The following is a 15,832-nucleotide window of genomic DNA, read 5'->3' as shown; positions in this document are numbered from 1 at the left end:
AGATCTATACTTATTTTGCCTTTTATTTTATAGTCTTAGAGAGTTACTTGGGACACTGGGGCTACCATGACTTACCTAGGGTCATATGGCCAATGGGCATGGAATCAGAACAGGTCCTTCCTTGATTGGAGGCCAGTCTTTACCTGACATACCATAAAACCAGCATCTCCCTATGTAAATTCTCTATCAGAGTGTTACAGACTTGTGAATTATTATCACCATTTTCTTTGTCAATTTTATACTTCTCCCACTGGCCTGTTCCTTTCAACTCCTAATATGATCCTGCCTAGTTCAGAGCCTGCCACATAGTAGGCACTTAATAAATGTTCATTAACTGACTGGTTATTTCTCTTCTGATACTGTTATGACTTTCTAATTGTTTTCCCTGCTCAAGTCTATCCTTTATACCATTTCTAAAATAATCTTAGTGCAGAAGTCTGATCATTCGCTGCCCATCTTAAAAAGCTCCAATGGTTTTTTACTTTCTTTCCTTCATGAAAATCTTTTTGTATGTGTGATATGTCTTCTTTCACAACATGATGAATATGGAAATACATATTGCATGACAGCACATGTATAACCTATATCATATTGCTTGCCACCTCCAGGAGGGGAAAAGGGAAGGAGAAAGGGAATGAATTAAACCAAAATATATCAGAAAATGAATTTTAAGAATTGATTCTGTGGACAAGTGGGAAAAAATATATAATAAAGCCTTTAGGGAAAATAAAACAAATCTTCAGTGGTTTCCCTTTGCTAACAAATACATGCAAACATGTTAACCTAACATAAAGTCCTCCATTATTTAGCTGTAATATAGCTCTCCTTTCTTATTTGCTACTTACTTTCACTTACACACTCTGCATTCCAACAAAATTAATCTGTTCACTCTTGTTCTCCCATCACATCCTGGCCTCTCCCACATCCCCTGCATTTATGTGAACTATCCATCATGCCTGGAAGAGATTCTTTCCATATTTCTACTTGTTAAAACCCTTTTCTTCCTTCCAAGAAGCAAACTTTGGTGTCACTCTCCATGATTCCATTTTTGATCCCTTTCTAATGAACCTTCCTCCCCTCTCTGTTTTTCTTCCCTTCCCCATCAGGGAGATGAGGCTACAGCCAATATTCTTAATGAGGTAGCCAGTCACTTTCTTTAGGCAGTAAATAAAAGCCAGACCTGAGAGCAGGTGTTTGGCTGGTCCATTATACCATGGCTATAGAGCTGATTGCTTGAAAGGAAGGGAATGCAAAAGAGAGAGGTGAGACTTCTTTGTAAATGAGCATGGTCTGTCCGGTAACCTGGACAACTTTGCCGGTTTATTCCAAGACCCAAGAGTATATAATGGACCAGACTAAATACCAATCCAGAAGAACAAACTCCTCTTGATTCTATCTACTTCCTTAAAGTTGCCTCCTAGTAAAAGAAAAGCTGGTGTACTCACTACAGCTACTGGCAACAGCTGCTACCTTCCTGCTCCTATAACTCAATTACCTTGCTGCCTAATTATATTACTATGGTATTTACCATATAGTCTAATTTTTCAATTATTTTTGTACATTTCTTATGCCTGCTAGGCTATAAAATCCATAAAAGAGGGACTCCTTTTTCATCTGTGTCCCCCAAGTTTATCAGAGTGGCTTTGCATGCAGTAGGCACAGAGAAAACGTATGTCAAATTGAAACAAAGTTGAAATAGAGAATATGAATCACAAGGATTTTTATTCTGCTTTAACATTTGCAAAACACATTACAAAACACAGGGGCTGAGATACCTGGGAATAAATTCTATTAAATAAATTTTTTTAATTAAATTAAAAACCTAAAACCAAAACTCATTACAAATTGTATTTCTTTTTATGCTCACAACAATCCTGCAAGGTAGATGCTATTATTGTCCCCATTTTATGGATGAGAAAGGGCAGCAGTGGATAGAGTGCTGGACCAGAAGTCAGGAAGACTCATCTTAATGACCTCAAATTCAGCCTCAGATATTAGCTGTGTGACCCTGGGCAAGCCATTTAACCCTTTATGCCTCAGTTTCCTCATATATAAAATGAGCTAATAAAATGGCAAACCACTTTAGTATCTGCCAAAAAAACAAACAAACTCAAATGAGGTGGCCAAATGGGGTCATGTAGAGTCAGAATTTAAGAGACCTGCCCATCTAGAAAGTGCTGGAACTCAAGTCATCCTGATTCCAGGTCCTGCACTCTATCACTGTACCATCTCCCTGCCTCTACCAATGGAAACTCTATAGCACCAAGAAAGGTACTCAGCCAGAATTAGAGAAAAATCAAATAAAAAAAAAAGGAAAAAAGCCAAGGAATTATTCACTGATGCAAAAACTGATCTATACCTAAGAAAGACTACTTTGGGCAATATGGCATCAATAGAGATGGGAGCATATTGTATGCTGCTACAATTGTAGCAGGGTCACCACAGAATGATAACCTCAATTATCAGAATACTTTGAAAACAAGCTCCTTTATGAGAAATGCAATTTTAACATTTTTTTTCATAAATTATGAGTATTTTCAGTTCCTCACCAATGCCACAGTAGGAAGATTGGTTTGCTGCTTTTAATACAGTAAGACTTCTAGGAACCCTAGAGAGTATCTTAAGCCATACTGGGGGGGAGGGGGGGGTTAAACCTCTGAGGTCCCTTCTAGCTCAAAATCTATGATCTTCCTTTTAATAGAGGGATTATCCATGTACTAATAAGACAGGCACTTTTTTCCCTTAGTTGCTTAAATATGACTTCTCAAACTAAATTATTTGAACACTTCTACATATTTTTCCTTTCTTCTAGACACTTGGGCTAAACTTCCTTCAAATCAAATTTAAAGACCCTAATGTACATTTTTTCAAGCCTTTTTATTTCCTGACCTCTTATTTAAATTGGGGACTCAGCCTTATCAAACCACCAAATTTTCAGTATAACTAACCAACCCAGGGCCTCATTATGAAATCTCTGCAGTACATTTGTTACCTAGGAAACCAACCAGAGCATTGGTAGATTGTAGATTTTGATTTCAGTCCTGCAAAAGAGTTTTCCAATCATGCTACTAAATAAAGGTCATAAATCAACAAATCAGAACCAAGGTCAAGAAGTACCTGTCTATGAAAATTAATCTCTATAGGCTTATGGATTTTTTTAATGGAGAAAGAAACCTCCAGTTGTCATGGACTTCTATGTATTATGTAAATATTTCAAACAGGTTTCTTTACAAACATGAACTGTCAAAAAAATCTGCTTAAAATAAATGGCTTCTCTCCAGCCTTCAGCTCCTCTATTTTTTTTTTTTAAGCAACAAAGTGACAACATTTAAGAGGAAACGCTTCTCTGAAGCCAATTTCACACATCTGGTAGCTGAATACTAATCCAAGACTGAACTCTGTATTTCTTAGGGGAATCATTACTGAGCAATTGTTTTAAGTGCTAGTTTACTACTTAAGCCAATGTAGACTAAAGATCACAGTGGAGGTCACTGGCCACTCCTCTCAGATTCAGACCAGCAGGAGTCCACTGAGGGTAACACCTTTCCTAATGAAACAGATTTTACAATAAGTGAAAAATAAGATGCATCCTTATGTAGAGAGAGTACCACACGGTCTTCTCATTTTCATTCACTTACAATTAACTCTAATGCCATTCACTCAGTGTCCAGCTAACACAATGTGGACATTGTAAGTTGACTTTAATGATGTTGAATTGATAATTATAAAACATTAAAGATGCCAACAAAGTCAACTGATTTTAAAGCTTAGTAAGTGTGGCCACCATTATAGTTCTTGAAAAGTCAGTCCCTGTGTAGTTAATATACCATAAGCTCAGCCATTAAAAAAATCTCATTGTACAAGCCCTGAATATTACCAAGAACTGCACTTGTTTGCCATAAGATTGAAAAGGAGAAGAAAAAAAAAACAATTTCAAACTCAAAGAAAAATAATTACATGCTGAATTAACAAACAGCAGCCAGCCAAGGGAAATCAAAAGAAAAGACAAAAAGGTGCCTTGAGAGTTGTTTCATAATAATGCTTATGATAATACTAAAAAAAATCTAGCTAATTAGATTTTTTTAAAAAGTGGTCTGCATGACACCATAAAAAAGATAATGGACTAGGTGTACAGCAGGACCAAGTAAGGATTAATTGTTGTACCTATCTCAAAAGATTTCTTAAGATGTGAATATTACTTTGTACAAAGAATCCTCCATTCACATCAGATTCTGTTAATATTTAGATTATACAATATCTACATTAAATCTTATCACTACTGTGTACAGGCTTCTCAGTATATAAATAAGCAAATTAGTTTGTTAATTTACTTTTTATAACACTTCAAAGAGCAAATACATTTAATCCCAGGCTGAAAGACCAAAGAGTAAGAAGACAATGTGGTCTAGCATTTGCCACCAGTTGTAACTTCAGGAGTTTTGAATCTTATTGCCAAGATTTATGGTAAGCCTTTAGCAAATTTCATTGCCTACCTTCCCTCTGGCCAGCAAAGTAGAAATTAGCTAATATAGTCAGATCAAATAATATGTCCTATTTGGACTTCTCTGATGCTATGACACTTTTAGAAGTAAAAGAGAAAAAAAGACAAAGCAAAAATTCTTCTCTTCAAGTACAATATATCTGTCTCCATTCATTAGCAGCTAGAAGGCCCAGTAGATAGAACACTAGGGGTAGAATCTGGAAGACCAGAACATATAACTTGTTTGTCTCCATTTCCTCATCTATTGAAAAGAGAGAGCACCTATCTCCCAAGGTTGCTGTAAGGATCAAATGAGATCATTTCAAAGGGTCTTTAGCACAGTGCCTGGCACATATATAAACGTTAACTATTGTTATTATTACTTTAAGCATGTGACAAAGTTATAGTGCTACATGTTAACAGAAAGGAAAAGTGGCCAAAAAGCTAGCAATTTTACCTGTGATAAAAGACCTGTTTAGATGACTATTTTTGAAATTCTGAACAATCTTCCTTTTGGATAGTTCAGCTTTCATTAGGTACAAAAGTAAAATCCATTCGAATCAAAAGCACTAAGCATTAAAAATCTAAAGATTATCTTCTGACAAGAATTTCTAGTCTTGCTGAAAATGCAAATATTGTTCTACTTAAAAATATTTTTCTGCCTCCCTCCCACTCTAGATGACTACACCTTCATAGAAAAACCTCTTTTTTGGCTTGTGGGCAATTAAAACTACAATAATACATGGTGATCTTTTTTTTTTTTAATCTTACCTAGTATCTTAGGCTTAACACTTAGCCAACACAGTTTCTCCTATTACTAGAGAACTCTTATCTTAAGCTCCAGAAGTGAAGAGATTCAAATACTGATAGACATAAGAATATACAAGTTTTTTAAAGTATGAATATTTAGTAGATTTTTTTTCATTCCATTTAATGCGTTATGCTGAATATCCTACAAGCACATCTCTGCAGCAATTCAAAAAACATTTACCTTGTTAAAACTAAACAACCAAATCATTACTTTAGGTAGAGGATTTTTAAAAAAAATAAAGATCATACCCATAACTATCTCAATAACTTGAATGTTCTTATGATATTGAGGAAAGAGCACTAGACTTGGATAAAGTCAGGAGATCTCGGTTCTAATCTTGACTGGCATAGTTACTAGCTGTATGGACCATTAGCAAGTCACTTAGCCACTTGGGCATCAGTTTCCCCTCATGTAAAGATAGTCACAGAAGTATCTACAAGATTGTTGTGAGAAAAATGGAAGACGTTGTACACGTAAAGCACTATTTAGCTTTTTTTTTTTTTTAATCCTTTCCTTCAGTCTTAGAATCAATACTATGTATTGGTTCCAAGGCAGAAGAGCTGTCAGGCCTAGGCAATGAGGGTTAAGTGACTTGACCAGGGTCACACAGCTGGGAAGTGTATGAACCCTGGTCTTTCCATCTCCTAAGCCCGTATTTCTATCTATTGAGCCACCAGTAGCTATAGAACATTAGGTATTATTGTGAATAGTCAGTCAACAGCATTTATTTTATTTATTTATTTTTTTAAACCCTTACCTTCCGTCTTGGAGTCAATACTGTGTATTGGCTCCAAGGCAGAAGAGTGGTAAGGGCTAGGCAATGGGGGTCAAGTGACTTGCCCAGGGTCACTCAACAGCCTTTATTAAGCACTTACTCTGTATATACATGCAAAAAGAAAAAGAGACTAGGAGAAAGGCTTGGTCACCTCCAAGAAAAAGGGAAAACATTCAAAATCCCTTTAAATTCTCCCTGGCCCTGTGATTTTATTAGTGTAAAGAGCCCCAAGTAAATAAATTCCTGGTCCATCTAGAACCATAGAGGAACTAAAAGAAGTACTTTCAGACCCCAAGAAGTGAATGGATTTGCCCAGGCCACACAATCCGTAAATATGTGGCAGATGAGAGCTGAATGCAGTTCTTTCTGTTCTTGGGCCTGAGCTCTATACATCCCTGCCTCGTGTACCCAAATCGACTGTTTAAATACATGGTTGATTTTAAAAAGTGGAGGATGCTATTTTGCCCCTCCTCATGGGGCTGCCAGAAACGCAAAACTTTATTGCCACGGTTTGCAAACACAAACCGGTCTACTTTTTGAACAAGAAACGTAAAAATCAGCTATTTTCATCCTCTGGGATCCAAAATAAACTGAAATCAATTCTTGCATATTTGGTTTGATTTCTGTCAACGCACCTCCTCCCGCCCAGGGGAATACATTTCTTGATGAATTTGATATCAAACAGAAGTCAATGTGCGCAGCCTCAGATAAAGGGGGAAAACAGAAAGCCCTCCTCCTCCTCCTCCTTCCTTTCCTCCTCCGTTAGAAACAATAAATAAGGCAGGGAAGAGACACATACTTACAAACGGCCGCAACCCCAACACACCTTCGCCTGTGCCCCCCCCCCCCCCCCCCCAACACACACTCACAACTAAGCCAAGCACAACCAGGCCAAACGGTCCATCTCCGCCAGGATTACGAGCCTGGAAAAACTAGAAGGCTCCGGGAGGTAACGCTCGCCTCCCTCCCTTCCAGTTGGAGGAGAAGGAGTAGGAAAACAACACACACACACAACGCACACACGTTGGTTTCGGAGCCCGGAGAAGTACTACTCAATTAGCCCTGGGAGCAGCCCTCGGAGGACGTGTCCAGATGCCCAGGTACATCCTCTCCCACAACAACTCTCACTCTGGATCCCTCCTCTCTCGGGGTCTTCAACTTCCAACCCTCCAAACCCCATTCGGAGTCAACCTGTCGAGGAAGGTTCCCTCCTTCCTCCCTAACCTCTCGCCCGAGGAACGGGAGACAATAGGAGGGTTCAGCCCATTCATTTAAACACCCACCACCCGAGGGAAGGGGCAGGACCCAGAAGAGGCAGAGAAGCACACAACCCCCACCCCTCTCCCCTCCAGTCATGCCCCCGGCCCCAGTCCCCCCGCGTCTTACCTAGGGCACACAAAGAGCACCCAGGCGCACTCACTGCTCTCCCGGGAGAGCTTATCCCCACGGTAGCCGCGGCGTTTCTCCTACTCACTCATACAGAGCCCCCTCCCCCTTTTCTACCCGGAGGATTCACCTACCTGCAGGTGTTTGTCCATAGGAATGCAGGATGGGGGTGTGGGGCCAAAGGGAGGGAGGGAGGATGGCCGGAGCGGGGGGGCGCTGGAGGAAACCCTGGGACCGCGGGGTTGAACGTGAAGGGACAGGGATGTGGGTTCTGTTTGCGTGCGTGTGCGTATAAGAGACAGAGGGAGAGAGACAGGAAAGGAGAGAGGTCTTTGGGGGGAGAGAGGGAAGAGGAGAGAGGGAGGGAGAGAAGGATGGGTGAGCAGCCTCTCCTCCACCTCCTCCCCCCTCCACCTCGGCTGGGACCCAGTGGCCGGCCCCGCTGCCCCAGCCTGGGCTCCCAGGCTCAGCGTCTGCCTCTGGATCCTGAGCTGGGGCGGCTCCGGGGCGCTGGGGGCACAGACGGCGGCGGAGGCAGCCGCGACGGCGGCTGGAAATGAAGGGGGGGGGGGAGCGGGGGAGGAGGAGGAGGAGAAGGAAGGGAAGAAGGAAGAGAAGGAGGAGGAGGAGGATATTCACTGCTCAGGGGAGGAGAGGCACCGACTGAGAAGTGGCTCGTATCGGCTACCGGAAATCGCCGCCGCGGTCATAAATATACCACAGGAAGTGTGTAATAACAACACCTAGCAATACACACACACGCACACGCACACACTCACGCAGCCCGCTGCCTCCTCTCGATTCCAGTCTAGCCCTCTCCTGTAAGCCACCGGTGCCAGTCTCCGAGCATGCATGCATCCCTGCACTATCCGAGGGAAATGTGTGTATGCACATATGTATGTATACACACACATGCACCCGGAATACAGAGAAAGCATGGGTCCGCATAACAATTTTTTCTCCCTCTGACCTGACTCAGTTTCCCCAGGAGATCCCTGCTTTCCAATCCCTGAGATACTGAGGAGTTTTCCACAACTTCATTCATTCACTCCCTCATTCATTCCTTCATTCATCCTCTCATTCATTCAACAGGCAAGTATTAAGCGCCCACTATATCCCCGTCACTATGCCGAGGGATAAGAGTACAAAAACAAAAGAACTCCAAACAGTCCCGGCCTTCAAGGAGCTTCCATTTTCCTGGAGAGAAACAATCGCTTCTGCGGTTGGATCGATAGGTCGCTACAAAACAGGCACACAAAGTAACGTGGGGAACCGAGAAAGGGACTAACCCTGCAAGGATCTGGAAGGAGGAACATCAAATCTGTTCGGGGGTAGGTGACCAGGGATCGGTCTCCACGGTGCCCCCTTAGTTTGGTCTTTCTCACTTCCTATCCTCCGCCCCCAACAAACCCACTCCCGCCGGCTCCTAGGTTGTGAGGCGGCCCGCACGTGGGGCCGAAAGGGGAAGTAGAAATCGAAGACGTACAAGCACACAAACACCCAGATCTAGGCACACCAGCCTGGGAACCTGGGCAGGGGCGGAGCTGGGGAAGAGCAGGGGGTGGGAGAGTCCCCTAGATGAACCGGGGGGCCTATAGGGAAACGAAGGCCTCCGGGATTAAAAAGAGCACCAGGGACGTGCAAGGAGCTTGGAGAAAGGCTGCAGCATCTCAACCCCAATTATGGCAGACAACGTCGGCCAGTACAGACCCCTTTCCTAAGTCGCTGGGGGAAGGGCAGGGGCGGAGAGGGAAGAAGAGGAGGAGGAGGAGCCTGAGGAAGAGGCCGGTTCAAACCTCGCAGCTCCGCCCCCTCGCTGCCCCTTCCAGCTGGGATGTAACAGTCTCTCTGACCTTGCAGAGAGGATGGTTTGCAAGAGCCGAGTGTGGCATTGGCTCCTCACGCTGGGGAGGAGGAGTGGGACGAGTCCTGTTCTGAGGTGATGCTACAACTTGTTGAATCTGCAGGAAATTACTCCGCAGATGTAATTTCACCTGAACAGCCTCGTGGGCCAGGTGGGTAACAACAAAAACAATTCCCTCATCCACTTACTTCTTTCTGTTCGTTCCCTTCCCAGCTAGACTTCCAGAGCTGGGGGACAGTTTGCATTCTGCAGCTGACCTCCAGCTCCTAGCTAACCGCACGTTTTGTTTCTTGGCAGAGGTGAGAGAGAGGTGGAGGTGGGGGAGTCCATTGGGCAAGGGGTCATTGTGAAGAGAAACCAGATGGAACCGTTCGTCAGGACTAGCCTCACGGAAGAAAGGAGAAGCTCAGCTTGGCAAAAATGCAGTCTAACTACACCTTACTCGACCACTCTTTGGAGGGAGGAAGGCAACACTGGCCCTCCAGGATATCCCGGATTTGAGACTTGATGCTTTTATTATATTGTCTCTAATGAACGTCCCTCCAGCTCAGTCTGTTGCAAAGCCTTCAAAAAAACTAGGTAAATGTTAGACAGAGTAATGGCTGTGTAAAGATAGTTGTCATATGATTTCAAATAATTCAGACACAATATTTATTTTAAAAAATTCCTTTCACAATGGACCCAGAAATGATGTAGTTAAAGTTTAACACCCTCCCAGAGAAGGAGAAAAAATAAATAAATAAACTCCTCTCTCTATCCTTTGTGGGCTTAAATATGTCAGCAAAGTGTTGCCTTCAAAACTGGCTCCTGGGTTTTAAAATAATTATGCAATTAGATAATGTATGAAAAGTGCATTGCAAGTCTTAAGGTGCTATGTAAATGTGAACTATTATTATTGTTGGGATAATAGACCCAATCTATGATTTTACTGATACAGTGAATTCCCAGATGAAAAAACTCCCCCTTCCATTAAGAGTCAGCACCTTTCCTACCACTTATGCCTCAGATCCATGAGAGGTTCAGTGACTTGCCCAGGGTCACAGAACCAGTATATGTCAAAGGCACGACTTGAATCCAGGCTTTCCTGTTTCCCTGGCTGACTATAGACATTTGTTTCTGTCTTTCATTATAATTACCGACTTATTACAATATGTCTATCTATATGACCTATAGATAGATTATCAGTAAATATACATGTGCTTATATTAAACCTTTAAACAAAAGGCTCATTGGAGTTCATGCTGCCAAACTTTCAGATCCACCCCTGTGGGTACTCCCTCCAATTACAGAGATGACAGCTCATCCATACCCTGTTGTCCCATGCAAGTCTTGTTGGTTTCATCCTTAAATCCTCCCCCATCAGCCCACACAAAGTGCTCAGGAACCATAAGAAGATTTTTTAGCATTGCATGACACCAGTGATACACTCTGCCCCGATCCAATTCATCCACCACTTGGCCACCAAAGTGATTTTCCTAAAACATGCATCTGATCGGATCACCCCATATTCACAAATTTCCTCTAATAAGGCTCTCTACTTTCCTTCTTCATGACTTGCCACTGGCTTTTCTCTATGTCCTCATCTTCTCTAGATTCCTTAAAGACTCAGCTCAAAGGGCAGCTCAGTTGCAGAGCGGAGGGAGGAGGACCTGGGTTCAATCTCATCTCAGACACTTCTTAGTTGTGTGACCCTAGGCCAGTCACTTAACCCAAATTGCCTAGCCCTTACCACTCTTCTGTCTCTGTATTAATACTAAAATAGAAGGTAAGATTTTTTAAAAATCCTATATACTATAATTATGTAGATATTATATATTCCTACATTTTATTATAGTATATAATATATAATCCTATATACAGAAATTATATAATCCTGTATTTTATCAATTATATAATGGATAATCCTATTCAGAATTACATAATCCTATATTTTATTATAGTATTATGGTATATAAGCTATAAGCCTATATATAGAAGTTATATAATCCTATATTATATAATGTATGATCCTATATATATATAGAAACTATATAATTCTATATTTTATTCTGTTATATAATCTTATATATAGAAATGACATAATCCTATATATAGAAACTATATAATCCTATATTATATTATATTATATTATATTATATTATATTATATTATCCTATATAGAAATTATATAATTCTATATTTTATTATATTATATATAGAAATTATATAATCCTATATTTTATCTTATATAATATAATCCTATGCAGAATTATATACTCCCATATTTTATTATAGTATATAATATATAATCCTATATTATATCATATTATATAATCCTATATAGAAATTATATAATCCTATATTTTATCTTATATAATATAATCCTATGCAGAATTATATACTCCTATATTTTATTATAGTATATAATATATAATCCTATATTATATCATATTATATAATCCTATATAGAAATTATATAATCCTATATTTTATTTTATTATATAATCTTATATCTAGAAATTATATAATCCTATATATAGAAACTATATAATCCTATATTTTGTTCTATTATATAATACAATCCTTTGTTTTATTTTATTATATAATCTTATATATAGAAATTATATAATCCTATATGTAGAAACTATATAATCCTATATTTTGTTCTATTATATAATACAATCCTTTGTTTTATTTTATTATATAATCTTATATATAGAAAATATATAATCCTAGATTATATAATATATAATCCTATATATAGAAACTATATAATCCTATAGTTTATTCTATTCTATTCTATTATCCTATATAGAAATTATATAATCCTATATAATATATAATCCTATATATAGAAACTATATAATCCTATAGTTTATTCTATTCTATTATCCTATATAGAAATTATAATCCTATAGTTTATTCTATTATGTATAATCTTATATATAGAAATTATATAATGTAATAATGTAAAAGAAGTTTTTTAAAATGTCCTTCATAATGTAATATTATGTAATTAGAATTTTGCTACCCAGGACTCTAAATCCCAGCTTCCCCTGTTCCTTCTCACCTTATGTGCTAAAGTAGGGAGGATAGGTTTTGAGTATAGCTCCACCCTCTCTTTCTTTACCCCTGATGGAGGCTTGTGGAGGTGGAGTGAGTGCCAGGCAGGAGAATTTTTCTCATGAGCCTTACTCAGGCTTTTACTTTTGTTCCTGTATTTTTCTACTTCAAGCGATTATTAATAATCTTATAAAATATAATACTTGGAGTTGTTGGGTATTAATTTAAATCTTACATTTCATATATAATGGAACACAATGTCCAGAATCCAGGAAAAGGGAGCTGTGCCCTTTCTGTCTTGCTCTCCTCTACCGAATGACCAAATAAATTTCTTTTTTAAATTATTTCAGGTTTGGGGGTCTGTTCTCATAAATGATCGTGTACATGTGCATGTGTATCTGCGAGTATTTATTAGGGGCTTAGTACATGTCAGGAACCTTGCTAGATTCTACGTAATTCCAGGACAGTGAATGAAAGAATCTGTACCTAGACTGAGTTCTACACTCTATAAAAAATACGGAGCATGAATACAGTGTCAGTAAACACAAATATCCATGACGTAAGTAAAGACAAGATCACTTGGGAGGGGGGTCCGAGCAGTAGTACCCTAAAATGGCACTGCACTCCATCTTAAAGTAAGAGAAGGACTCTGAGACAGAGGGAAAGAGGAAATTCATTCCCAGCCTGGGTATTTGTTGAGTCATTTCAGGCGTATCTGACTCTAATGAGCCCATTTGGGGTTTTCTTGGCAAAGATACTGGGATGGTTCGCCCATTTCCTTCTCCAGCTCATTTTATAGAGGAGGAAACTGAGCCAGGCAGGGATAGTGTTTCTAATTCTAATTCTGATTCTAAGACAGAAGTTAAGAGTTAAAAAAAAAGATGCTGCAATGGTTTGCCTTTTCATTCTCTAGCTTATTTTACAAATGAGGAAACTGAGGCAAAATGGGATGAAGCAACTTACCCAGGGTCACACAGCTAGTAAGGGTCTTTCTGGTCTCACTTGGTGCTCTAGCAATTTCAGTGGACACTGCCAAGCATGGCTCCACTGGACACAAGGAGTGCCGCTCTGCATCCAACTTCTAACTTTTGCTGGAGTCCTCAGCCGAGGAGTCACCTCTTTCCCATAAAAGGTAGAGTAGATTCTGCCATCTCTCTTTTAGCTTAGAGCCCCAAATGCTTAAGCTTCGGGTAGCAACATGACTAGAGCACTGAGCCTGGAATCAAGAAGTCCTGAGTTCAAATGCTTCTGATCTTGGACAAGTCACTTAACCCCCATTAGCCTGTTCACTCAGTCATAAAATGGGGATAATAACAACACCAACTTCCCCAGGTTGTTATGAGGATCAAATGAGATCATATTTGTAAGCACAATGCCTGGCACATAGTAGGTGCTCTATAAATGTGAACTATTATTGTAATTCAATTTATTTTCAATTCAATTCCATTTCAATTCAATAATTCAATGTAATTCAAAGGCAAAGTTCTCAGATACCTAATCATTAGCCTTGGAAAAAATACATTAGCAGCTTTTGTGTGCTTAGGACAGTGTAACTATGATAGATAGACTTTTCTTCTTCCCCATCCCCCTTATCTTTTGGAAAAGAGATTGGCAGCCAGTTAAGTAGCACTTACAGGCTTTGTCCATTTTTTAACCTCTGCTCCCTAGAGGTTCCAAGCCTCAGTCTTGCTGAGAGTTAGAAGGTAGACTGGTAACAGACACTTTCATTTGAAGGCTTTCTCTTTCATCAAACTGCTGAAGAAGAGGCAGATGAGAACAGTTTGTTCCAACAGCCATGCAGGAGCCCTTAGAGCTTGGTCAGACATGGAAGATGCCAAGATCATCCACTGTATCCCCAGCCATCACTGGTCCTCTTGACTTTTGTCTTGCCACTGGACTTCTCTAGGCTAGAAGAGAAAGCGAGGCTAATGACTTTGTTCAACTCAGCGTCATTTCAATCAATTGATTTGAGAGTCAAAAGACATCATTAGTGATGGAGGAAACTCTCCAACCAAGCAGAGGAGAGAATTATCTTAATCTAAAGCCTATGACAAGTTTTCTCAACTCCAAGATTATTTTTGTTCTCCCAAGTAAATGAGTGAGAGGAGGGGAAAACAGGTGGAGGTTTATATTCCCTTCAAGGCACTGAGGTCAATTAATTTTCTTCCAAATTCTGGTCTTTATTCCATATGTGTTGTTTGCAAACTTTTCCAAACTTTTAGCTGTGTTCAGCAGGCCAAGTCCTTAATAAACTATAAAATGATAGAAACACAAACTTTTGTGATTATTATGGTAGGATGCATATGAATTCTTTTGGGAAATGGTCAGATGGACCCTGAGGAAAGAAAAAAAAAATCTTTTAGAGACATTCAAAAGCCAACTAAAGTTCCAGCATACTTTAAAAGACTACCTACACGAATGTCAACATTTCTAACATGAAAAATGAATAAAAGTTAAGGGATTCAGATTTGATAAACATTGAATAGCAGAAAAGGACAATAAGATCAGTTCTACCTTGGAACATTTAGGAGTCACCAACATGAAATTCCCAAACACATACTTTTTGGCTATCTTCCCCAAAGCATAATTTGCCTCTGTCCAACTGCTCCAGAGAAAGATAGAAGACAAAAAGATAAAAGGAAAGATAATGAAAGACAGGAGTGGATCGATGAGCCCCAAAAGACTGAGAGGATGGGGTAAATGTGAAGCATATTACCTGGGTATTAAAGAAATGGAGAAAGTAAATAGCCATATAGCCACCATGTGGATAGAATGGAAAACATAAGGAGGCAGGTAGATGGTTCAGTGGGTTAAGTGTCAGGCCAACAGACAGGTGGTCTTGGGTTCAAATATCACCTTAGATACGTCCTAGCTGTGTGACCCTGGGCAAGTCACTTAACCCCCTTTGCCTAGCCTTTATTGCTCTTCTGCCTTAGATCCAATACACAGTATTTATTCTAAGATGGATAGTGAAAGTTTATTTAAAAAAATAGAAAATGTAGAACCATTTGAGTAAAGAAGGAGGAACCACAATAGGTGCTTCTACTTTTCCTTCTTTCATTCCTTTTTTAACCCCTTATAATCTGCATTCTGACCTCACCATTACACAGAAACTACTCTCTTGGAAGTTACCAACAATCTCAATTGCCTGATCCAACTGGCCTTTTCTAAATCCTCCTTCTCCTTAATCTCTCCACAATCTTTAACATTATTGATCACCCTTTCTTTCATGGTACTCTATTTTCCCTGGATTTTCAGGACGACTGTCTCCTGGATGTCCTCCAGGATTCTGTCCTGGCCCCTCTTACCTTCTCCCTCTCTACTTCTTCATTTAGTGATCTCATCATCTCTCCTGGATTTAATTATTATCTCTATGCTGATGATTCTCAGATCTTCCAATCCTGCCCCAATTTCTCCTCTCACTTCTTGTCTCATATCTCCAGTGCCTTTCAGACATTTATGTCCAGTAGATAT

General features: G+C 39.7%; 1 protein-coding gene and 1 long non-coding RNA gene across 4 annotated transcripts in view; one reads left to right on the top strand and one right to left on the bottom strand.

Annotated features, from left to right (window-relative positions):
• Positions 1–8,253, bottom strand: part of KIAA1958 (KIAA1958 ortholog) — a 238,271-nt gene extending 230,018 nt beyond the window's left edge. The window contains exon 1 of one of the 3 annotated variants that reach the window (XM_056806615.1): positions 7,587–8,253. The gene's annotated coding sequence lies outside the window, so the exon portion shown is untranslated. The remainder of the gene's footprint in view (positions 1–7,586) is intronic. The other 2 variants (XM_016423852.2, XM_016423849.2) reach the window with 2 other exon arrangements.
• An 895-nt stretch (positions 8,254–9,148) lies between these two features.
• On the top strand, positions 9,149–10,070 carry LOC130455462 (uncharacterized). The gene is made up of 2 exons (XR_008913444.1): positions 9,149–9,467; positions 9,614–10,070. It is a non-coding gene; the product is annotated as an uncharacterized LOC130455462 (long non-coding RNA).
• Positions 10,071–15,832: the final 5,762 nt, after the last annotated feature.

The sequence above is a fragment of the Monodelphis domestica genome, chromosome 7 (assembly GCF_027887165.1).
Source record: "Monodelphis domestica isolate mMonDom1 chromosome 7, mMonDom1.pri, whole genome shotgun sequence".
In the NCBI taxonomy this organism is placed as follows: Eukaryota; Metazoa; Chordata; class Mammalia; order Didelphimorphia; family Didelphidae; genus Monodelphis; species Monodelphis domestica.
Note: the sequence above shows the minus strand (reverse complement) of the source record. Positions and strands in the feature narration are given on the sequence as shown.